A 26,765-nucleotide genomic window follows, 5' to 3' on the forward strand; every position below is an offset into this window, starting at 1 on the left:
TGGGAGGGCAGGTCCTCTTACACAACATCTACTTTACACAACTTTCACTCAGCACCAGCCCCCCAAAGAGTAACTCTGCTCTCTCTTATTATTTTTTCTCCTACACTAAATGTTAAACAAGCATTCTCGTGTCTGTCATAGCACTGTTTGCACAGTTAAACTTTTCTTGGCTGTGGAATATCTTGGCCTAGTTGACCGATTTTTAAATTTCAAGAGCTACCTAAGAACAGGCACACAATGAAGACGCACAGCCAGATTTGCTTCTCGAAATTAAGGCAGCGTCTATTTTGTCTTCAGCTGGGAGAATTTTCATCCCAGCACTCATCTCTGACTGCCTACAGAAAACCAAGTGACACTTCACCATGCTAAATTTTGTTCGGTACTTTAATGGCCGTCATTCAGGAAAGGAATTGCTCTGGACATTCCATGCAGCACCGCAGTTATAAATTTTCATGGAAAGAAACTTGCTTGCTTCTTGGGACATGAGAATCTGAAAGCAGGGGCGTATTTACGGGCGTCTTTTTGAGGTAGACTTCATGTGAGCCAAAGAACACCCAGCAGTCACGGCGTCCAATATCAGCGCATTGAACATCGAATTAAATGCAGTTTACCCGGTGCATACTCTCGGAGAAACTAATAATAAAGAGCTAGAAGGCTAAACAAGACAGGGAAATGACGTGCACCATTAAAGGGTTCAGTTCGCGAGCTCAAGGCACGCGCCTGCGCTTGACATGCGGAACTCAACGGAACTTAGCTGAACTTTTTACCGCACTTCGCGTTAAATATTGCTCATTGCGTCCACCTTTGGCTTCGTCGTGCCACATGGATCTTTTAAATGCTCGCTGAGCGAAGTTACTAGGACAGCGCCAGCACGTCTTCTCTGTTCACTACAGCACCTCTAAGTTCTCAGCAGCCAAGTTCACAGTAGCCGCAAGAAATAACAGGGGGACTACAGCCGTTGCCGATCACTGGCAACAGCCCGGTCAGACACGTATAAATTTCTCACGACGTTTTAACAAGCCAGTCAGAGGCGAGTTACGGGAGAATTTCAGCCCAGAAATTATCCCAGTTAAAGCAGGCATTCGGAATGCCCGCCTTGTGCTAGCTAGAAATATGTGCGGCTTCAAGAAGGGTACCGCAGCGCCGTTTTCTGCCACAGATGCTACTGCCGCTGTGGCAGGACTGGGGGCCGACTGCCGTCGGAGATTGGGGCGCGAGTTGCACGGCCCGTCCGCCAGCCACCGGCGCTTCGCAGAGTACAAATCACAGCATAGTAGTGGAGCACTACGGACGGCACAGACAACGGCACAGCTGGTAGCTAGCACAGGTCTTCATGTCGGCACTGCTGCAGAGTCGGCGTCAGCTGTTCACAGAAGTTTCAGCCCGGCGTTGCACCACTGCCGCGCACACATCGGGTGCTCGACATGGTAGCGAAACACACATTTTCCACCATCCGGGATACGTTTGCTATCAAACAAGATCCTCCTTGGTCAAACACCGGACACGTAGAACACGTTTTTCTCCAAAATTATGTGATAAAACTGTCAGTAACACGCAGTACTCTGTGCAAAACGCATTGTTTACAGAGCAATGCTTGGATCAGCTTGGATGTCGCGGTGGATTGGATTGACACGCTGCAACCATGAGCCGGCGGGCCGGCGTTATTTCGACCAGCTGCAGGTGAAAATAACGGAAAGCCAAGCCAAATCGTTTTTTTTTTTTTTTTTTCAAAGATTGGCTTGGCGTCATTTGTGATTTGTGGATCGCGGTCGTGCGGGCGCGGGCGTTTTGCTGCTTTTGCATCGCTTGCTTGTTTGGTCGGCCTCTGGATGCTCTGGACGTGTGGTGTGGCACATTCGTTGTGAAAGGACGCTTGTGTGGTTTGTGTGCTCGTACTTGTGTAGTGCCTGTGCCTGCGAAGGCGCTCCAGAAAAATGAGTCTTTTCGAAGATTTCTCAGGAAAATCTTGTCGTAATTGACCGTATGAAAATACGCTTTCATTTCGCGTAATTTATGGGTTGTTCGAGTGGCCATATGTGCGCTTATCCGTTCCGAGCTTTCTTTACAACGTGTGGCAATGGTCAGAAATACGATCAGGCACGGTGGTTCTGCCGTCCCCGAGGCATCCGTCGGTCGAAGCGAGCAGCGGTCCCATACGTACAGGGTCGTCCACCCTGAACACGCGAGTGCGTGGCTGCACTCTCTGGAGGGCCACTGCGTCCGGCACGGCCATTCATCGCAGTCGAGTGGCGCAGAAGTTGGACCTGGGCGTGGCGCTTCGCGTCATCTGCCACTTCGCTTCGATGCGCGGCCGTGTCGGACGCAGTGCCCCTCCACAGAGCGCAGCCATGCGCTCGCGTTACGACAAGAGAAAAAGGCTGTTATAGTGACACGTCGGCAGGACCAGATGGTATTCCGATTATGTTAATAAAGAAGCTAGGACCAGAATCCAAGCAAACATTAATAGATTTAGTGAACAAAATGATAGTGGATGAATGGCGATCAAGTAGAATGAACATGATATATAGGGGAAAGGGGGACAAAGCTGACATAAGCAAATACCGTCCCATAACAGTGAGGTGTGTGGTTTATAGGGTGGTGATGCAGATTATAAAGGACAGACTGCAGGCTTGGATGGAGAACGAGGGGGTGCTAGGGGAGCTACACTATGGGTTCCGGAAACAGAGGAGGTTGGAGCTATAGACAATCTGTTTTCATTGACGCATTATATGGAGATTGCTGATTGGTGAAGGCACATTGGATGTGCCCAGTATGGCACATCTAGTGGCGATCAAGTAGAATGAACACGATATATAAGGGAAAGGGGGACAAAGCTGACATAATCAAATACCGTCCTTCAGAAACGCACTGCGATGAGTCTCAGTTAGCCTGAGCAGCTGTCTGTGGAAGGTATTTAGCAATGAAGAGGGAGCATACCTGGAGCGTGCGAAGATGCGGTACGCGTGCTCTTCTTCGCTGCTATCGCGGTGGCAGCATTAATCCCATAGAATCATCGCTATATTGGAATCTCTAAATTGTGTATTTTAAGGTGCAGGCGACAAGAATAAAGCGGATGGCAGAAACAAAACTGTCAGAGCGAACCCACGCAAGCGCATTTCGTACAGCGCTGTTTGTGCCGTTTGCCGCGGCATAGTTTCGTTTTTGTGCTGTGGTTCGCGCTAGCGTCGCAGCGTCGATGTAACTGTGCCAACAGACGCACAAAAAATCACATGGTCTGTAAGTATGTTGGCGTTGGCCTGGGTGCTTCCAGACGTCGCCGAACGCAGCGGCGAACAAGTGCCTATATAGAGTACGTGTATAGTATCGCTTTTTCTGGCCGGCGTCGCCATTACGGGCGCATTGAATGAATTCCGGGACGGTGTAAACTACCATCGTGAGATGACTTTCGCGACGTACGACAAGGGAATTATGCAACAATTGCATTATGTAACAGATATAGGCGATCGAGCTTCAGTCGTAGGGGCTTCTGTGGCAGGTGGACTATCTGGCTCATATGAAAAAAAAACGTACCGGGAAAAACGCAGCAACCGCGAACATAACAGCGGGTTCTACTGGATGTTTGCTTTGCAAAGGGAAAAATTAATCCTGCCTCTTTTCATTGCGAGGGCTAGAAGCGCCAGATGCGGAATTTCCATCTCATATCGATATCACCGTTTCGCTGTGCCGCATGCAAGCACTATGATCAGTACGTTTAGTGGTATAACCTTTTATGCGCGATCCTTCCTCAAACACACGCTCACACAGTGAATTCTCGTTGTTTCGTGCTAACTTTTATACCTCAAACTTCGGTCAATCTATTGGAACTGAATTAAGAGCGCCAAGAGTGAGCGCGTGTGTGCGGCGGTGGTTTTGTAGTCGTGCTCCCTTTGAGCAGTCTCATATATAAATTTGTCGCTATAATAAACTTTTGAGATTTTCGACAGGTCTTTTGAAGATGAAGACAATATATCCAACGGTCATTACGTTTAGGGACAAATTGTGCGCGCGCGCACAATTTGGCGCGCGCCATGGGTGGGAAATATATATATGGTCACGTACCAATGCTCAGGCATTCGACACCTCGATACTTCAAACTATTAAGCGACCGAAAATTTGTTCAAACTATGCTGATTAGAAACAAAGGGTAAGGGAAAGAAAAATAGTTCTTTACGCAGAGTTCGGAATAAAGAGAGCCCGACCATAGGGGTTGGTACGGGTCTTTTCATTCTTATGCGACCGCTCATCAGCACTGTCAGCGGCGCCTCATAGATTCCACTCAATAGGCCCCGCATACGGTAAAGTAAACTGGTCCCACGTCGTGGCAGGAACAGGGGCGCAGCTGGGGAGAGAAACTGGACTTCGAAAGCACCGTGTGACAGGGGTAGTAGACGAGTGGTTCTCCATGATGGCCACATGCAGCCATGCTTCATCGGTCAGGACAGGTAAGCTGTACGGCCGTTGTGTATGCTTATATTACCGGCAGCTTTGTCGCACTGAAATACGCGATTTTGACGGGAGCGAAGTGCCAGTTTGTAAATACCGTAGGTTTGAATTAAGCGATTTACCTGTCTACAGTACACATACCCCTCTGGCAATAATGGCCCTCAGCAGCTGAGAAAAGAAAAAATCTGACATTAACAGGCGATGTGAATTCACTCAGCTACCGTTCTGCTTGAGGAAAGATAGGTTACAACAGTAAGAGAAGACTATAAATCAAATTTAGCGAATATTTAGGGCCTCTTGTTAGCAGTTAAAGCCTGATTTTACCCAGTTTGTGCACCCAAAACATAAATCACGAAAACCAGGGTAAACCCAATTCCTGCTCAAAAAGTGCCTTCAAGAGAAATGTAATTTTCCAGTGCAACAGTCTCAAGCTACCGTATAGAAACTGGCAGATGTCTTGAACCTGAAGGCAATGAATAAACTGGCCATGTGATGGTTTCCATGTCATGAATTACCGAGGAAGGCATCGTTTTCTTTATGCTCTTTTACAGTGCAGTTTCGGGTAATGCGAATTTCATAAACTGCCATCAAGAGCCCAGTGCTACAGAATCCACCTCGTTTGCAGCGAGTTGCAATCCCAGTAGCACTGCTATCTTGCCTTTGTAAAATACCTACAAAGAACATTCAATTCAAAGGGCCTCAATTACAATGTTCAGTGGGCTTCAGCACCCGTTTAGCAGTTGTCTCAAAGCAGTATGTTGGCGAAATTCATATTTTTTTCATTTGCTTTGTGGAGCATTTTCTGCTGCAATGGCATAAACAGGAAGGCAATATGCTGTTCTGCAGCAACACTTCAGACTGTGATGCGACACACGGCAAGCACTTACCTCAAAGATGAGTAGGTTGCTCAGAGGAAACAATGTGGTGGCTGGGTATGGCCTTTAAAAAAACTGCTTTGTAACACGGTTTTTCTATACGGCCAACGAAGTTGTTGCTCATTTATTCATACGCTTCATCAATTACTGACAAGGCGTGTTGGTAGGAACACTATTTGGCAAGGAAGTCCTGGCCGACGTGGGCCTATTGCGACTCTGCCTGTAGGCCAAGGTGCAGACTTGTGGGCACAATCTTGAGCCAGTAGCCTGGAACGGGGAATAGGTGCCTTGGACCAGAGAATGGCGTGCCATGCAAGGTCGGCTGCTGCAGTCCCTCCACTAGTGTCAGTCATACACAGGGTTGGATGCCATGAAAAGAGAAAAAAGTATGCAAGCTCAGAACGATAAAATGCAACTAATAAACCACTAAGAGAAACCCACAAACAAATACATAAAAAATGGAATGCATATGAGGGAAAAAAGATAAGGACATCTCCCACCAGATACAGCAGCAGCCCACGCGCTCCTGTAGTTGCTTTGCGTATGGACATTAGAAAGATCCTTTAATAAAAGGAACATCGTTCAAGATATGCCAGAGAAATCACACACAAAAAGAAGTGTTTACAAGGCAGAGACCAAGAATGAATAAAAATAGTCAAGACAAACAACGAAAGGGTTTCTGAAAGGCTTCTGACACTGGCACACAGGAGGTCACAAGCTCCATATGCTAAACCCAAAACCTTAAAGGGGCGGAGACATCAAATTTTTGGTTGGAGTGTTCTTAGTTTCAAACATTGCATACTCCCACCCGGTGCGTGGTACATGCTCCGCAATTTAAATATGAACATTAAATATTACCGCATTATTTATACTGAGCGATTTCGATTTCTGAGTGTCGGGGTGCATTATGACGTCACTCCCGAGGAAGAGCAGCAACCCTGGTCATGTGGGCTCCAAAAGTAGTGACGCAGGGACCGCTGCATCGTCTGCTCTCGTACACATGCTGTGCATATCAGGGCCTTTCGAAATGCCGGCCAGTACTGCGATATGCTTTATTTTCGAGTAGTTCAAATTATAAAACATTTGAAATTACAATACAAACATGTTTCCACAAAATGCAGTGATTAAAAGAAACATTTCATACAAATATTTCATTCCTCTTCATAATTTATGGAATCCTAAAGCTTACTGAGCGTCTCAGTGAATGAGGGAAAATCATGTAGAATGGTACAATTAGCCTGAGCCATAACTGTGTTCAGGAAAAAACATGACAGCTTGACTCTGTAAGCTGCCGAACGACAATTTTTCGGCTTTTCATTTCTCGGCCTTTTGGCGAAGATCATAGCACCGAAGCGCGACCTTGTGGTAGAGCATCCGCCTCTCATTTGGGAGGTGCTGTGTTCGATTCCCAGTGCCACCGGGTGCCCACCGGTTTTAAGATTTCCCCGCCATGGCGCTCGGCTCATCTAGGGTGAGATGTTTGGGAGAAGACTCTTCGACCAAACCGTTGCCTTGATGGATCAGATATAAGTTCCGCCGTCAAGTAACCCTAAATCCACCTCGTGCGGTAGAAGCCCATCTTTTTTTTTAACCTGTCATGCACACCTGCTGATGCGTGTGAGCCAGCCAAAACGATAGCAATCAAATACCGCCGCACTTTGCTCGAAGGGGGTTTGTGAGCGGAGAGTGCTTATGGCACATCTATCTTGAGGCTAGAGAAGTGAACATTGTGAGTTTTGTAACTGGCACAAGGCGAGAGTTTTGGACTGCGGGTTTGAACCATGTGGAGACGTTTTCGTGCCCGCATTTGACCGGAATTTTGAGGCGCAGTCTATCCTTCCCACGCAGTGCTGCCCTAGAGAGCTGAGCACTAGGCCGGTGGACCGCCTGTTCCTATTGGATTAATTGGCTGGTCGACCGGAGGCCGCGGGAATCGTACCCACGACCTCCCGTAGCCGAGGCGAGCACTCAAGCACGGGGCCGGGGCTGCGGTGGAGATGCTCGTCACAGTTTAGACACTGAAAAGGAGTATGACGTGATGTGGCATTGTTGAGAAACATTAATGACACAAAAAATCGATGAACAGCAGCTTGAGCTGGGAGTGGGAGCATTAACAAGATGACCTCTTCCACACTTTCTTGTGACACCTCCAGCTGTGGAATGCTGCCCCAGATGCAGCATCCTTAACGGGACATGGCCCACTTAACTCTTGTGTATGGGTTTTACCACACTGGAATCCCTGGCCGTAACGGACCCACAGATGCTGGCACATTTCAACTAGGAATCTGTGCTGAAATTTCAGCAGCTGTTTTCCTTCTCACTGGACGAAAAGTGCCTGACTGATCCGGACTCTTAGATTTGGAAGTTTGTTAGAATTATGCTCACAAGTTTTTGCTTTCTTTTAATGGTTCATAAGAGTGGTGGCCATATGTGCTGACATTACATGTGCTTTCACAACAGTAACACAACTCTACTTTGAGAAAATTCTGGAAAAATTCTAAACGGAACACTCTGCATGCTTTCAGGGACTCCATACACAGTTCATTGTACTGCACAAGAATATTTCAGGCTTTCAAGAAGGAACCCTTGAACAAGAGGGCTGACAAAGGTTGGTTTGCTCATCACTGAGAAGCACTGCCTTTTACTGCCTTTCCAATGAAGGCACACACTGGCATCCCTTTCGATAGCAGCAATGCCACAGGACAAGCATCAAGCGATTTCCACAAAAAGTAACAGCTTTTTACGACCTCGTCATCACAGCTCGAACCGCAGAGAAACTAGCCTCTGTTTGTTTGTTTCTGCAATTGCCTACAAGATTGACGAGGCCTGAGAGCAAGATTTACAGATCGATTTTGATGCCACACGGGTGGCATGGCACCTCTCATCAGTATACTGAAAGCGCATGAATTCTGCACATTCCTATGACTACGGCTTATTCCACAGAAAATACTTTTGAACGTAGCTGTGTCTATTCATATGCACCAGACCAAACTTAATGACGAGTGTGGCAACCTGTACAGAACCAACTAGTAGTATATACAATGCTCACTTAATTGAAGACACAAAAAAGACAGCTAAAACAGACAGGCTGTCATGCCTAATATATACTCATTAAAAGCAAAACTATGTCATGCCAATAAGAACGGACCGTGTGCTGGACACTCACAGTATCGTTAAAACTCGCAGCAGACCTCTGCGTTAATTTCAGTCCGTCCTTTTCAGAGACTTGACCACTTTTTTGGTGGTATCCCTCACAACTCCCAGATTTTTCCAGGTAAACGAAATGCCTCTTGACAATTATAGGTTGCTAGACACCCTTTAAAACCGTCACAGCCCTTCAAAGAAATACAGTAGAACCTTCCTGTTCTATTCTTGGTTCGTGTAATCTTTAGTATCTCAAAACGAAAATTTATGCGTGTTGTGCTATTTTTATTCACAATACAAATCCTGGATAACTTTTTGAAACAATTCCCTGGTATACATGTCCATAATTTTGCCAAATTCTGACCATATGATGCATTCAGAGACAAAGAGAAAATGCCAGCCAAGCTAGTCATCATTTTTGGATGCTTTGCCCACATGCAATTGAGCACTGCGGAGAAGACGCCGCTGCTGCCCTGCACAAAGGCAAGGACTCAAAGCATCTTAAGAGCAGCTGCGGCTCTTCCACAATGCACAAGTGTAACGGGACAAAGTATCTGAGAACGGTAAGAAATAGTTGACGGACTGGACATGCCATGAAACTTCACCCCCATGGAAAAAAAAAATATGGAAACAACTTGCAAGCGCTAGCAAAGGAACTTTTCAAAATTTGTGCCAGCACATTCACAAAAGTTTTATTGAAGTGAAAGTGCCAATAAATGCCAGGGACTAGGAACTGGCGCAAAACCTGGACATAGACAGTCACGTGCAGACCAGCAAAAAAATTTTTCATAGGGGCTAATTCAAGCTTGTTGCTAAAACATTGCATTCATAACATCCAAAAAAAACATATTAAGGGGGAAAGGGGAGGGAGAGACAAAAATAAAAGGGAAGGTGGCACAAACCTTTGCCTTAAAAATGCAAAAGGCGTTGTTTCGTACCATTTGCAAAAGCTATCATGTCAGGATTTCGCATTCATTGAAAAGCAGTGTTCAATCACCTTGAAATCAGTGTGTGGCAGATTAGCCAGCAATTAAATTACTGTAATAAAATTACAGTAATTAAATTACTTTTCTAGGTAATTTCTAATGTAATTCATTACTTTTGTGGACTGGCAATTTAGTAATGTAATGAACTACCTTCAAGCAGTATTTCCGCAGAAAAGTAATTAATTACTAGCGATATTACTCTTGCTGCATACCGAGTCCATGCTTCTCCTCGTATCTGCCATGCTTTCGTTCGCGTTTGTGGAGATGAGCATATACAAGGCAAAGATAGGGTATATGGGGGTTTAATGTCCCAAAGCAATCGACTCGGGCTATGAGGGATGCCATAGTGAAGGGCTCCGGGAATTTTGACCACCTGGGTGAAGTGCACTGACATTGCACAGTACAGGGGCCTATAGCATTACACCTCCACCGAAATGAGACTGCTGTGGCCAGGATCAAACCAGTCTTTCGGGTCAGCAGCCGAGCACCATATAACCAATGAGCCACCGCGGCGACTCCCAAAACAAGAATAAATTACTGAGGGCACTAGAGACTAGTTCCATGCTTTGAAGGCGAAAAACATTCACTTTTTAATTTATATTGTTTCCTTCCTTTCTAGTGACACACCTTCTCATTAGCATACAGTCATAGGGCAACGAATACAATAAATGAACCATTACTTGCCACGAAGCAATGCGGTTTTGTGGCCCATGGGTTATGCGATCGCCTCACAATCTGAAGGCCCTTGGTTCAATTCTCTGCACCCTCGGAAGAAATTTTTCTCTTTGCTGATGATGTCACTGGGGGTTGTGAACCACTTTTCCTGGACATCGACAACATAGCCGGGTAACAACGTAAATGTGCCACTTAAGGCTCTTGCCTTAAAAGCGCGCAACCAGTAATAGCCAGCACCCCAGGGAAGTGGCGTACGCGTACGAGAGGTGATGTGCGCGCAGGCGCCAGCACTGCCTTTGTGAAAAGTCCGCATATCAGTCACAGGACTGCTACGCATCTTCCTGCACTGCATACTGTTTCATACACAAAGGCACTGCATGGCCACCAGAAGAGCTCCATGACCAAGGCATGCCATATGGCACCTATGCACAGATGCACTGCGAGTGCTTGAGAAAGTACTTTGACATCACCCCACTGACAAGAAGTCTCAACTGACACGTTTAAGAAAGTTGGTCGTGAGTTGTCGGTATTTTATGGCCTCATTTGAGGCCTTATTTCTAACTCAAGGGCAACAAAGGCAACAGCGTCCCAGCAACATGCAATTTATTTGCACCAACTTGCCTGCAGAACAAATCAATTGAACATCAGCAGAACTGGCAGCTTCTCTGCACCCCTGTGCACTTCTGGGATGATGCGTGGATAAGCAGTCAATGTACTCCCGCTGTTTATGCGGATGACCAATTCTTCAAAATCAGGATGGTGGGACGATATTACACATTGAATGATGTACTTCTGATTGAAGAGTGATATGAGAAATACCATCTACATCAGCAAAGTGGCTGTTCAAATTGACTAAAGAGGGGCAAAATTTCCAACTCCCATTTTCAAGCTTAGTGGCAGTGCAAACAAAAAACTAGAAATTTTGCACAAACTATGACCAATGCAACACATTTTAGCATCAAAACTAAGAAGTAATTTTCATTACTTAAGGCAGGTAATTGTAATGTCATGTCATTATTTTTTTAGAGCAGTAATTTGTAACGTAATTTAAATACTTCTGTGAGATTTCTAGGAAAGTAATTAGTAATGAAATTTAACTACTTTTCAAAAGTAATTTTGCCATGTATGGTGTGTGGTCAGCGGCTGCGTAGGGAACTTGTCAGTGTCCTTAAGTTCATACGCAAACGATGATACACCACCCAGTTTCCTATTAGTGACAATGTTCATGAGAAAATGGAATATTGTGATGGAGACGACAAAGCTGGCAGTGGTGCGGTACAGAGCACTCGCTACAGAGCACTCGCATCCCATCCATGCAAATCATATCTCTGCCATCGTTCATCGCGCCTCACTCTTCGGCCGGCCACCACGTAACAATATTATACACCACACAGCATTTGCATTGGAGGGAATGGCCAAGAGCATTTTCCATTTGGTTTTTTTCATGTTATAGGAGTATAGGCACGTAATTGCGGTTGCATGTTTTATTCTCTACAATGATGTGGAAAATACTGCTACACAAGAATCACCATGTAATATTTGCCCACGGCCGCTAAATAAGTTATAATTTTTTCTGTCATGCTGTTTCGGTTTCAACAGCCAAACAATGGCGACGACGCTTTTGTGTCACGTGAGGCATGGAAAAACGCCCATATAATCGCTGCTTCATCGTTATAATTTACTGCAGTGCTGAAGCCAGCCTTCCTCAAGAGCCGGAATGACAACTAATGTAGAAGCAGCGATTATATTGCAGTTTTTTCATGCCTCACGTGACCTGTAGGCACACGTTGGCGTCATAGTCCTCATTTGGCAGTTGAAACTGAGACCAAAACAGAACAAGAAAGAAATGAGATTATAAATTATTTAGTGGTTATAGAAAAATACCAGATGGTAATATATTTAACAATGCCTCATGCATCCTTACAAACAAAAAACAAGCACCTGAAAGTTAGGTGTCTATACTCCTTTAATTCTTTAGACCCACCATTCTGCTCACTGATCTTGCTTTGCAGTTCATCTCCTGAGTGACTTAGCGACATCACCTGTGAATCGCAGATTACTAAGGTGTTCTCCATGCACTCTTATCCCCAACTGCTCGCAATCCAGGCTTCGGAATAGAGCAGGTATTCCTAAATACCTCCTGTTTACAGGAGGCATCGTGGAGACTCATTTTTTTTTTGCATGATTGGTGATGTATTAGACACTGCAGTCCAAGACTTCTTCAGCACAGTTTGGTATTGACACTGTTGCTTCCATCATTGGCAAAACGCCGTCTAATGAAAGTAATGCCTACATGGAAGCTGAAGAAAGCTAAACCCGTACTGTTGGAAAAAAACTGCATGCGAGCTAGACACTTGCTTGTTCACTCAAATACGGCCTAATAGAGCAGCAGGGACACGAGGACCTGGCTTACATGCCTTTGAGGCTGCACTCGTAGCTATCTGACTAAAAGGTTTTGCCTGCGCATTATTAATAGAGCAGGTGGGACCCGGGACCTGGCTTATATGCCTTCGAGGCTGCGCTAGTAGCCATGTGATTAAAAGGTTGCACATGCACATTCTTTGAAATGTCTCAGGTATCATCTTTTACCAGGTCAACGGATATATTCAGGCTGCTTTCAGTTTGGGCATATTGTTATGTGGCGACCAGCCGAATAATAAGCGGCGATGAATGATGGCAGTGAGATGATTTTAATGGGCGCTCGCCTATAGCGCAACTGTTCTGTTCCCGTGCCACTGCCAGCTTTGTCGTTTTCGTGACACTAACCGAGGCTGCCGAGCGATCGTCCCGATAGTGAATAGAAGAAGACACCGACGGAGAGATGCGCTCAGTGGAGATGGGTTCAGAGGACGGTACAACAGAAATGGCATGGGGGAAGTGCTGGCCGCCACGATGAAAGATATGTGTGAATGAATCCTGGTCCACGAAGCTTCCAGGTCACAGGTCGCCAGGAGCAGATGGCCGAAGCCCTTGGAGCGCACCAAATGGCATGGGCAGGGGGTGGTGTCCTCGCGTGTGGGCGGCATCTCAGGTTGCCGCAGCGTAGTCATGTCAACATGTCTTGTGGTCAGGGCAGGGGATGGGGCTGGGGTGAGCAGCGAGGTCGGTTCAGGTCCGGCGGGCTGGGGCACATCCGGGCGGGGTGAACCAGGTACACACGGCCGGCGGAGGACTCCGAAGCTCCAGGACCAGGATGTGGATGATGCCCTCCATCTCACACCAAATGTTACGTAGCGACCAGCCGAATAATAAGCGGCGATGAATGATGGCATTGAGATGATTTTAATGGCCACTCGCCTATAACGCGACCTTTCTGTTCCTGCACCACTGCCAGCTTCGTCGTCTTCGTGACAATATTGCCGCTTTGCACAGTTTTTCCGCAGTGCCACGAGGTACGTCTTTATTTATTTATTTATTTATTTTTTATTTATTTATTTCCTCAAAGGTCTCGGTTGAGACATTACATGAGGGAGTGGACGGTATCTGGCAAACAATGGTAAAAAATGTTAAGATGAAAGGTTGGCGACGCTCCGCTTGAATTCTAGTGGGTTGATGGTAATGGCAACTTCGGTGGGCAGGTCATTCCAGTCTCGTGCAGTACGCTGAAAAAATGACTGCTGAAATGTCACAGTATGGGCTTGTAGGGGATACACTGCGTTACTGTGGCTGAACCGGGCGATCCGGTGGGCTCTTTTTATGTAGGGGTTATCAAGAGGCAAAGAATGGAAAAATTTATGAAAAAGGTTAAGACGTACTATCTTACGGCGCGAGGCTAGGGGGGGCAAGTTGATTCGAGCTTTTAGTGCTGAGATGCTTGAGTGGTAGGAATAATTTGATAGAATGAATCGTGTTGCGCGGTTCTGAACCAATTCGAGGGCGTTAGTAAGATTAACGTGGTGCGGATCAAAAATAGCGTTAGCATACTCAAGCTTGGTACGCACAAAGGTTTGAAAAGCAAGCTGTTTAATAGGGGGAGGAGCGAGTGAAAGGTTACGGCGTAAATAACCTAGAGCACAATTAGCAGAATTTATAATGTGATTAATATGACAGGTCCAAGTTAGGTCACGCGAGATATGCACACCAAGATATTTGAATGATTCGGATGTTCCAATCTGCAGGTTAATAATATTATAATTAGGCACTACGTAATTACGACGACGGTGAATGGACATTAACACGGTTTTAGAAATATTTAATGGCATAAGCCATGTTTTACACCAGTCTTGTATGCGAATAAGGTCAGTTTGTAATGCGAGATGGGCGGTGGGGTTAGTAATGCTTCGGTAAACGACACAGTCATCGGCAAAGAGTCGGATATGAGAAGAAATGTTACACGGTGGGTCATTAATATATATCAAGAAAAGGAGGGGCCCGAGTACCGTTCCTTGAGGTACCCCTGAGAGCACAGGTGTTAAGGATGAAGAGTGTGAATTGGCATATACGAACTGCTGACGGTTAGATAAAAACCCTCGAATCCAGTTCAGAACACATGGATGAATATTAAGGCGCGATAACTTTAGTAAGAGACGACCATGGGGAACCTTATCGAACGCTTTTTCGAAGTCTAAAAACACTGCATCAGTCGGGATATTACGATCAAGGTTTAAATGTAAGTCGTGCAGGAAGAGTGCCAGTTGGGTGTCACAGGAATGATTCTTGCGAAAACCACGCTGGCTTGAGTGAAAAAAATGAACGGACGATAGGAAGGTAGCAATATGCGAGTATAAAACATGCTCCATTATGAGGTTTTACTGTCCATGAGGTTTTACTGTACCTGTGAGTACTTAGGTTGCTGAATTTGATGCGTCTCAATGTGAAATCTGAACCTATTCATACACCTCCTGCATTCATACGCCCATGAGCCAACTATAAAATTGAAGTTCTGATCTATTGCCATGCGATGCGTTCAGAACAGGTGCTGCCCTATATGGTCTCAGATAACTTTGACCACAATGGCAATACAGGCACCAAAGGTTGCCTCCAAACTATAGCTCTCCACCATTCATGGCAAGTTTTCCGCTGCTCTACTGTCTCTTTCCACAGTGGCCCACTCATAACTTACCTCAGTTCTGACTGCGGGGCCAATCCAGCAAACAAGCCTTACGCAGTGCTGTTTGGATGGACCTTATGGCCATGCCACTGCTCTAATTACACCCCACCACTTTTGCTCGGCCCCATGGCGACATTCCTAACAGAGGTGGGGGAAGGAGGAAGTTGGAGCACCACGAAAGCCAAATGTACAACAAGGAGGTAGTGCAGTGGCCTCACTCAAAGCTCTTGCCCTGAGCTCAAACAGCACAGGTACTTCTGGTTGAGCTTACAACTTAGTCATGCCTGAGCTGACAGCTCACCAGCCAGACACATCGAAAAAAATTTTAATTACACATCTATGCCACATCTATTAAGATACGGAAGATGATGTTAAGCCACCTATGCTCTAGCCAACCAAAAAATTCTTACCACTGTCAAACTGATGACCTCGATTCTCTTCGGCAATACATCCAGCGCATTACTGTTCACAGCTATGGTAAATTGTCATTTTTACCTCTCAGATTTTCTCATCAAGAGGCACAAGGGCAATTGGTTAACTGTCTGGTTCTTGGGACCAAGTGACATTAAGCAATCACTACAAGCTCTGGGCAAACACTTCCTGAAGGGGCCACCGAAAATCTTGCACCAAAGTTGCAAATTATACTGTTTGAAAGGGCACTACTTTTTTTTATCTATTTGTACCTCAAAGGCCCACAAGGGAGTATTACATGAGGGGTGGGCTGACATGTATTAAAACCTCCTGCCACAGAATTTTTCCCGTGCTTTTAATTTTTTAAATATGTATCACCAACTCGTCCACGCTTGTCCTGTGTTTTCTACTCTTGAAGTCCCCGTTTTCCGTGCTGTTAATTTTTTAAATATGCATCACCAACTCTCCCGCCTTGCTATCGTGTTGAAGAGCTAAACTATTAAGCCTTACTCACGCAGCCTTCCGTGGTGTTAATTTTAAGGGCCTCTACAATTTCCCGGGCCATCCTATCGAAAGCTCGCCCGAAAACAACAGTGGAACGGAGGAAAGGATGGCACTGCTGTTTCTTCTTCTTATTCGTGTTAGTATAGTGTTCGCATTTGAGGCAATGCAAAGACGGGTTCGAGCCGTCACTTCGGTGGCGGTAAGGCTTCGGTGGCCCTTCTCAAAAAAGAACTCGCCTTACTCAGCAATGGATTGCCTGCTTTTGTTGTTCAAATCTGATTAGTTCTGATAAGATTCTGCATGTGCCTATTCTTGATGCAATTTTTACTGTATCTATGAGCGTGCTCTTTTGTTCCCACACGTGGTGCTCTGAATTTTGTACGCTTGCGCCCTCTCTGTTTCTTAAGGCGGTGTATCTTTTCTGGAAATACAGTTGCAAGTTCGCGCTCGTGTGTGTGTGTGTGTGCGTGTTTCTCCCTCCCGTCCTGTGTTATTTTACGCAAAGTTTTTAATTATGTCGCTACACCAACTGGCCCAACGTTCTACCCTATGAAACTGAAACAGCACGAGAAAGAAATTCAGTTATAAATTATTTAGCAGCCGTAGGAGCAAATCACAAGTAATCCGTGTATAATAATGCCTTACACCTCACTACAAAAAAAGATTGGTTTGGTTTACGGGGGTTTAACATCAAAAGTGACTCAGGCTATGAGGAACACTGTAGTGAAGGGCTCCAGAAGTTTCGACCACCTGGGGTTCATTAACGTGCACTGACATTGCACAGTACATAGGCCTCTAGAATTTCGCCTCCATCAAAATTCGACCACCGTGGCCGGGATTGAACCCATGTCATTCAGGTCAGCAGCTCCCTTAAAGAACACCAGGTGGGCAAAATTTCCGGAGCCCTTCACTGCGGCGTCCCTCATAGCCTGAGTCGCTTTAGGACGCTAAACCCCCATTAACCATAACCTTTTAGCAAATAACTGTCATCATTTCATTAAATAACACGTGCCATACCTTCTCTGCTTCTTCAACCTACACATGGAGGAGTTGAGTGACTGTTTGAGGCGTCATAATGAAAACGTAAGCGGTCAAGTCGAGTCGCATGGGCAGCATTTCAGTGCTAATTCGTAAGTCGCCTGTGTGTATACAAGTAGAATTTCAAAGGTCGTCCGTTTCTTCGAGGATGGTTCACAAACCCTTCCTCTAGTGTCGTTCGGCTTGAAACATGAACAGGAGGCGAGCTTGTAGATGATGACAGCAGAGCATATATTTACAACATACATATACAGAGAGTTAAACTGGAAAAAGCAGAACTGAATTTACAAAAGAACAAACTTTGCGCTACTTTACTCATCGACCGGGCAGGTTAGAGCCTAAGTAGCATCACGTTACATGCTAAGTATGGAGCCCCAGCTCAGACTGGACTGGACTGCATCCGTTTACATGCGCTTTTAAGCACTTCATTAACAAAGGACTAAGGGCGGTCTTTTTCAGTGGCCCGCCCTGAGCATCAATTCTCCAATCAAAAATAACATGAGATGGGGACAACCCCTCGGGTTGGGCTTAGCCTCGAACCCAGAGCCTTGTTAACAACACAAACTTAATAAAAAACAAATACGCCACCACTCTCTCTCAAGTGACAGTATCCACACGCTCTCCCTTCGGAGCTAATCCTTGCCTCAGGCATACCGCCACCCACCAACGGTCCGCGTCGCCCGTCAGCAACAGAGGAAGGGGCGAAAGGGCCCACGATGTTGCCGCGCTACCGACGGCGGGACACAGCTAATATGCATGAAGGGGTTTGTCTGCCGCTCCAGGAAACCAGATAAGGATCGCCCCTGTCTTCCCACATTCTTGGTGAGCACTGCCTGTCCGCCATGACAGGTGTCCGTCACGGCCCTCCTGGGAATGCGCTTTTGGCTCACGAGGCACGGCGGGAAGCTGTGGGTGCCTTCCCGGCGATAGCCCACGTCGTAGGGGGGGGGGGGGTCTGTGCTTCAAGCGACCATCTTCGTTCCCCGTATGTACTCGGGGGCTCTCGCTTATACTGGGGAGCGGTTTCCGCGAGTGCCGGTGTCCTGCTTCCTGCAAAGGTATGCAGCTGGAAAAGTTCGGCGGCCTTACACGCCCCCTCTAAGAGTATAAACCGAGCTTGCTTTCAGCTCGTTTATGCTTCCTAACAAAGAGGCCGCAGCACTTTCACATTACAAATGTCAGCCCTCCCGGGGCAGAGTTTCTCCTGGGTACTCGAATCTTCGAGAACCAAAGCAAAGAAACAATCAATAAAATAAACTAAAGCGCAACATTTGTGCATGCTGCTGTACAGTTCACTGAATGGGCAGCAACATCATGCACTGCGCAGAGTCCACATTAGAAGCACACACAAAGCCACATTGTTCATCACTGTTCACAAGTCTGCGCACAACAATCACGGGCACCGTTTATGCAGACGCCAGGCAGAAGTCTCTTCGTAAGTGCCCTAGTTCAACACACGGAACCCTGCTCACCAAGCGCCGGTTGAGTGGGAACATTCACGCCTTCTCGAGGCTGGCATGGTGGTACCTGACTCCCATGTCAAGTTGGGGAGCCTGGATAGCGCATCTGTGTTTCTATTCTTAGTGCGTTTCCTGTGTTTCACCGTTATGTTATAACGCTGAAGTGGCAGCGCCCATCTAGCCAATTTCGCCCCGTGTGGAGTGCACGTCGTCAAGTATGACAGGGGGTTGTGGCCAGAGACCACATTGACCACGGCACCGAAGAGCCAATAATCGAGCTTCTTCAGAGCCCCTATAATAGCGAACGCTTCGCACTTTATGGTCGACGACCTCGCCTGAGTCGCGTCGCAGCGATGACTCGCGAACGCTATAGGTATTTGCCCTTTTTCGTCATTTGTGTCAAGGAAGCCCCGGCAGCCGCTGCTGATGCGTCAGTGAAAAGCCAATACGGCTGGTGAGGTTGTGGAGTGCTCAGCGCCACTGCTCTGCAGAGCGAGTCTTTGAGCTCTTCTAATGCGCACTGCGCATTTTCTGGCCCCTCATGCGTCACAAATGCGGTAAGCGCTTGGCTGTGCGCGCCCATCGGTACCTGCCAGTAGCCACACCTTAAATCCACTAGCGTGATAAACTGCTCGCGGCCGACCTGAAAAATTAGCTCCTGGGAGTTAGTCCTCGGAAACGCATCTGAACGAGTTCCTGCATTCAAAGTTCGGTAGTCAATACACAGTCGCACCGACCCATCTTTCCTTCCCACGCACATAACTGGATGTGCAAATTCACTTTTTACAGGATAAATTAATCCTAACCTAAGAAACTCCTTTACTTGGCGGCTTACTTCTTTCTTGAGCAGTTCAGGCCCAGTTAATGGGGGGATAGATATGTTGTCAGTGTGACACCTGCCTGGGCGGATCTGGCAATCATGACAAGACTGGCAGCACTCTGAAATCTCCTTTTCCATACCGGGCCAATAGAAGTTGTACTTTATGCGTGCCTTCGTCTTACTTAGTCCCAGGTGTCCACCCCACGGCGATTCGTGCGCCAAGGACAGAACTTCCTTTCGTCTCTCTTGGGGAAGGACCAGTTGTCGCACTTTAGTACCCGCTATTGAATCCCAATGGTGTAGCAATCCCTCAGTAACGAACATAGCCGCCTTTCCGTGCTTAGAATTTTCCCTTGCCTTCCTCAAGCTCTCGTCAGCGGTCTGCGTTGCTCGAAACATTTCTCGCTGGTTAGACAGTGAAAGTGCATCTTCCCTCCCAGGTGGCTCTGCTTCCTCGCGTGGAACGTCGTCATTTGGTGCCCTGCCAACTTCGCTTACCAGTGCCTCACAATTCTGATTTGCCGCGTTTGTAGGTTCTTGATTTGCCGCCATACTGACTGCAGAACTAGTACTTGTGAACGCTCTATCGCTGTGCTTCTTAAGCATCTGCCAGTCTTCTGACGACAGCAAACAGTCCACCCCCTCAGTAAGCTCATTGGTGAGGGCACATACTATGCCTATCTTTTGATCGTCTGCGATTGTTCCTGTATGAGATACACTTAGAGGGACCGTCGCCAATTTCGCCTGAATAGATCTGCCGAAAGCCGACACTAGCTTCACTGTCCCCGATGGTTCCGTCAGCGCCTGCGGTAGTATGCTCTCTCTTATTACCGTCATTTCACTACCCGTATCAAGCAATGCCTCGGTGCAGACGTCTCCGCATACAAGCTCTACGAACTGTAGTCTCGATGCGGCTGCCCTTGAATTTTGCATAGGCACTCCTACTTTAGCAGTTAAAGCCGCGCCTTGGTTTACCGCTGCGTCCTTTACTCCTGTCTCATCTACCCGCACGACCTTTTGCACCCTCCGCCTGTGCCCATATGCTTGTTGCTGGCGCGGCTCATTTGCTGTTACTCGCGGGCAATTCCTAGCGCCATGGCCCAGTCCATGGCACTGGTGGCACTTTACTGCGGGTTTTTCAACATTACCCTGCTTTTGGCCCGTTTGCAGTACTGGCACTGTAATCTGTCTCGCAGACCGCTCTTTACCTTTTGCTTGCTCGAAGGTCTGTAGGGCCTTTGATATTTATTTAGGCTTCAGCCAACTCTCTCCTTCTCGAAGGTGCACATATTCAATGCCCTCCGGGCTGAGGCTTGCCTTAATGCGATCGGACACCATGAGGTCAGTCAAATCCTCTTTTGAGTCTACCTCTCTAGGCTGGATGTAGTACATTAAATACGTTTTCACGCGAGACGCAAACTGAGCCCACGTCTCCTCCTTCCTTTTCGCTGCTTTCTCAAATCTCTCAAGGTACTCAGTCGGAGCGAATTTTAATTCTTCTAGAACCGCTGTTTTTACAGCCTCATAATCAGTGCATTCGGCTCGGTCAAGGTTGCGAAGTAAGTATCTGACTCGCTCTGTCAGTGCCGGCAAAATTAAGTGCACTCGGCTACTGTCTGGAACATTGAAAGTAGTGAAAAGCTTCTCCACCTCCTCAAACCACAATGGTACATCTGCATCGCATGACATTCTGTAGCCCTTAAGGACTTTCGCACATTGTGATATTGAATCTGAGCCTATACACCGTTCATCACTCTGTCCCGACCCAAGCGGTGACATTTGACCATTCGACAGCCCAAGCTCCATCTGCTTAAGTGCCAGTCGCTCCCTGGATTCAATTTCACGCATTCGTAGTTCCATTTCCACTTTTAACTCCATACGGCGAATAGCCATTTTTTCTGTATCAGTTCCTCTAGCACCTAGTGACAATGTCTGTCCCTGGTCGTCGGCCTGTAACCTGCTCTCCACACTGAAATCATCCTCCATAGTCGCTCCCTCGTTCTGATCCATCCCCGTTTCTACACCGCCCTCTAGCGATTGCTGCTCCTGGCGAGGATTCGACCTCATTTCATTCTCAGTATTAGATTCGCTATCTTTAGCGGCTAACGTTCTCCTCGTATCGACCATGGGTCTTACAAACTAACCACCATGCCTGCTTCAACAAAACGCAAGAAATCCCACTCACCCGGCGCAGATCTTCTGTTGTCTGCCGCCCAGAGCCCGGATGATGCGTCCGTTCCACCAGCGTTGGCAGCAGCCGAGGTGGAGTCGTCCCTTGACAGCTCCTCGCTGCTCCGTGTCGGATGGCCTGTGGTTGTCGCTGCGATGCCTGGCCTTGAGATGAGTCGTGCCGAAGCCTGTCGTGCTGCGCCAGTAGAATTTCAATGGTCGTCCGTTTCTTCGAGGATGGTTCACAAACCCTTCCTCTAGTGTCGTTCGGCTTGAAAGATGGACAGGAGGCGAGCTTGTAGATGATGACAGCAGAGCATATATTTACAACATACACATAGAGAGAGTTAAACTGGAAAAATTGGAACTGAATTTACAGAAGAACAAACTTTGCGCTACTTTACTCATCGACCCGGCAGGTTAGAGCCTAAGTAACATCACGTTACATGCCAAGCATGGAGCCCCAGTTCAGACTGGACTGGATCCGTTTACATGCGCTTTTAAGCACTTCATTAACAAATGACTAAGGGCGGTATTTTTCAGTGGCCCGCCCTGAGCATCAATTCTCCAATCAAAAATAACATGAGAGATGGGGACAACCAATTGGGTTGGGCTTAGCCTCGAACCCAGAGTCTTGTTAACAACACAAACTAAATAAAAAACAAATACGCCACCACTCTCTCTCAAGTGAGAGTATCCACACGCTCTACCTTCGGAGCTAATCCTTGCCTCAGGCATACCGCCACCCACCATCGGTCCGCGTCGCCCGTCACCAACAGAGGAGGGGGCGAAAGGGCCCACGATGCTGCCGCGCTACCGACGGCGGGACACAGCTAATAAGCATGAAGGGGTTTGTCTGTCGCTCCGGGAGCCCCTGTCTTCCCACATTCTTGGTGAGCACTGCCTGTCCGCCATGACAGGTGTCCGTCACGGCCCTCCTAGGAATGCGCTTTTGGCTCACGAGGCACGGCGGGAAGCTGTGGGGGCCTTCCCGGCGATAGCCCACGCCGTTAGGGGCGAGGGGGGGGGGAGGTCTGTGCGTCAAGCGACCATTTTCGTTCCCCGTATGTACTCGGAGGCTGCGGTTTCCGCGTGTGCCGGCGTCATGCTTCCTGCAAAGGTATGTAGCTGGAAAAGTTCGGCGGCCTTACAATACATGCACCGACTTTTTTTCTCTGTGAAATGACGATTTCCTAGAGCAGGTTCATGGTAAGATTTCTTTGCAATTTGCTGCTTGAAAATTCTTCCAAGTGTTTCAGGATTTTGGTGGTCGTTGGTGTCGGAAGCATGCAGTTGGCTGCCCTTTCGTGACGACAGCAAGGCTATCAGACAATCAGGCCTGCACTCGACCATTCGTTTTGGAAGCGGCCAGTGCCAAGCTGCATTTGAACTGTCTGAAATGACGCTGCACGCTACCGGCACCACCGCAGAACTTCTCAGAACTAGTGCAGAGAGTGCAACCAAATCAAAAAAACCTATCATGACCACAATCTTAACAACATGGTAGTTTGGGCTTGTTGGTATAGCATATTAGAAGACAGCGCAGCACAACGGGACAAAGAAAAGGAGCACACAGGGCGAGCGCTTATCCTGTGTGCTCCTTTTCTCTGTCCCATTGTGTAGTAATATGTCTTCTAATATCACCACAATGACCTGTCACACACTGCAACAGTGCCTTGTGAGCTTTATGGACCTCACAAGCTTCCAAACAGTCAAAGGACATCATGCACATTGTCCACAGTGTTCATCTCCTTAAGGCCTTAAAAGAATGCTTGCTTTTCCAGTTGCCTCAGGCGCTCCATGCTAGTTGGCCACTTAAGTCCAAGCACCTTTCCCACGTAAAACCGATGCTCGGCGCAGGTGGCACAGCACTCATTTTAAAATTCTCACAGAAGGTTGAGGGCTCACCTTGTGGCGCCTTAGAGCCTTTGCTGCCTCAGCATTTTAACGTCCCATTTGTTCAGCCTCTGCGCCAGCAAGTGAACGCCGGACTCGAAGCAGGAATAGGGAAGGCCCAAGGCACCGTGCAGGAGTAACTCCGGTGCGATGCCCGCGCCCCTAGCGGAGGAAAGGGCAGACCGGGTGGGAGACGCGCGCCGGCCCGTGCCGCTCAGATGCTGCAAAACTGCCCGGGTGAGCGTTGTATTTTTCCTTCGCTCGTTGCTTTGGGGATATTCTGTGGTCAAAGATCAATTGCTGTGCAGCAGTCTACAATAGCACATACTTGAACTCACCAGGGACAATGTTTTTCACGTCCTCAAACAAGTTCTATAATCCGAAGCGACGGGAACAGTGAATGGCTCTCGTCCCGACGGGCAGTGAGGAGGCAATCATGTCAAGATTCGCCGCATGACGTTCTCAAAAGAGTGAAAGAAGGCACTCACAAACCCCTGCATTCCTAATTTTTCTCACTCACCATCCGAAAAAATTGAGCTATTCGGCAATGTTGCCCTTGTATTTTGTGTACGATCCCATTTAGCCTACTCGACAGAACGAAAGGGCATGCTCTAGGAACCACAGAACGCGTCTGGTGGCGCGCGCCGACGTAGATAGTTTTTACACAACGCTCAATTAACCTGTGGTTTGGTCACGATATTAGCAAGTGTTTGTCAGCGCTTTTGTTTCCTTTTTTTGATTGTAAGTTTTTTTCCGGGAAGGGCCCCACAAACACTCGGCTCCGACACAGGCTAAATAAATTGTGTCCATTTTCCAATAATAATACAGTCTTTAAATCAAACGATACGAAATTTTATAGTTACAATGATTTCCTCAATCATCATACAGATGCGAAAACAAAAATTTTAAAGAAAGGTGTTTCTTGAAGGCAAATAAAAAATTTAAATTCATATGTTCCAATCGGAACATTTGTAATGAAAGGGTCAACATACTATACTGGATCAGCCACTTCCTGTGCGCATACCAGTGCAGTGTGGAGAGAATGATCAAAGGGCGTCTTATTGAGATTCGCTGCGGAGACCACCGCTACATGCCGTACGTCCTTTAAAAACTATTCTGTCATCAGAAGAAGATGAATCCGACCCACCGGAGAGATAATTGAAGCCTTTGAAAAACATTCTGCCAATCTACTACGTCCGTTATCTCAATTATTCTCACAGGCAGGGAGATGTCGCTTTCTATGAGCCTAGCTGGCCGACGTACGCGAATTTTCAGGCCTTTCGTCAGCTTCTCGTATTTTTTCTCCGTTTCAGCTGCCCCTCCGTTCATTCCGCTTTTTCTTCCGTACCCTTTCCTTCCTTCTCCATCGCCACTTCCTCCGCAGCGTTCTTTTTCTTTTTATTCTCGCAGCTTTTGCCTAAGTACGTCCCCACATATCACAACAATCCGGCCGTCCCGCTTGATCGACTTGCTCGTGGCTGGCTTTGTGTCGCGTTGTACCACATGTGGGGGGGTGCCAAAAAACTTGCTCTGTATTTTTCTACTTCTTTCTTCACCGTACTTTTTATGCCCTCCCCGATCGTTCGTTGCTGTGTTTTGCTTCTTGCCCTTGGGCACCCTTCTCCTTGTGTCGTCTGCTCCGTTTCTCGTGCTTTGCTACTTTAAAACAGACGCCCAGCACAAAGCCAGGGCTCCACCATGTCTCTCTGTGTGGTGTCTTCATGTTCCCGCACTGTTTATTTATGACTGTGTCACTCCAACTAGGCCAAATCGCCACCACTTCGCAGCAAAAATCCCGAAAACTTTCCGACGGCCTCCCCAAACTGGGCGCGCGCCCGACCTAGGCGGCCGCGACTCTTCCAACGCAACTGCTCCGGCGGCCACCGGCGGCGCTGCCTGTTCGCCGAAAGTCAGGTACCAGGAGGTATAGAGTCAGGTACCAGGAGATAGACACTTTGTGCATTGCGTGCGGAGAGGAGGAGGAAACAGCTGAACACTTGATACTTTTCTGTAAAGGGCTTCACGCTACAGTGGAAGGCAGCAGGGCTGACTTACCCAAGGCATTGGGGTTTAGGGATAGTGAAGGGAAAGCGGATTTTAAGAGGTTAGAAGTAACCAAGCGAAGGTTATCTGATTGGTGGCTAAAAGCAAGACAGGAGTAAAATTTCACAAGACATGGCTAGGTGGCTTGAGCCACCGCCCGATGTAAAGGGTTCAGCCGTATCAATCCATCCATCCATCCATCCATCCATCCATCCATCCATCCATCCATCCATCCATCCATCCATCCATCCATCCATCCATCCATCCATCCATCCATCCATCCATCCATCCATCCATCCATCCATCCATCCATCCATCCATCCATCCATCCATCCATCCATCCATCCATCCATCCATCCATCCATCCATCCATCCATCCATCCATCCATCCATCCATCCATCCATAGTGCAAAAAAAAACAGCGCGAACAAACGGGGACTAGACGAAGAATACACAGGAACAAGCGCTGACTCTCAACTAAAGTTTAGTCACAGGAAGCACACTTATAAAAGGAAACAGAAAACGAAAAAAAACACAAAATCAGAACGCATGTGTTACTATGTGATGTCCAGATATGCAACCTCACAGTCACGCAGGAGCAGGGATGGTTGGCTGACACATAATCTTGGTTTCTTTGTCATGTTATACGCCTCGATAATTTCCCTGGTCAACTGGTCGGGGTGTTTGTACAAAATGTCAGTAAAATGCAAGGACGGAAAACATGATTGACACTCTCGGCAATGATCAACTAGATTAGTGGAGCGATTAGATTCTAATGAATTGAGATGTTCTCCGAGTCGTGTGTTAATACAACGTTCCGTTTGCCCAATGTATATCTGACCACAGGATAGGGGGATTTTATAAACTACCCCTTTGGAGCACGGCACAAAACATTTAGCGTGCTTAACACCACAGGACGCTACAGATTTCTTGGGGTTGCGGGACTTATTTTCTACTGCTGAACAAATTTTACTGAGCTTAATCGGGGCCGAAAAAACCACATCAATTTTATACCTATGGGCCACATTTTTAAGACCATGAGACCGGCGATGCACATAGGGAAGGACTGCGAACTTTTTCCGTTTCTGTTCTTTCTGTGAAGACGGCAGTGTGACATTCCTTGTGTGTGCTACGAGGTACATTCCTTGTGTGTGCTACGAGGTACATTCCTTGTGTGTGCTACGAGGTTCCGCGTTTTACGGCGCGGCGTAGACGGAGACCCAGATGACAGCGGCATCATCAATTACCCAG

At 47.3% G+C, this 26,765-nt stretch overlaps 1 pseudogene; it reads right to left on the reverse strand.

Moving 5' to 3' along the window:
- Window positions 1–21,719, reverse strand: part of LOC144108663 (uncharacterized) — a 39,288-nt pseudogene extending 17,569 nt beyond the window's left edge.
- Between the last annotated feature and the right edge of the window lie 5,046 nt (window positions 21,720–26,765).

Source organism: Amblyomma americanum, chromosome 10, assembly GCF_052857255.1.
Source record: "Amblyomma americanum isolate KBUSLIRL-KWMA chromosome 10, ASM5285725v1, whole genome shotgun sequence".
Classification (NCBI taxonomy): domain Eukaryota; kingdom Metazoa; phylum Arthropoda; class Arachnida; order Ixodida; family Ixodidae; genus Amblyomma; species Amblyomma americanum.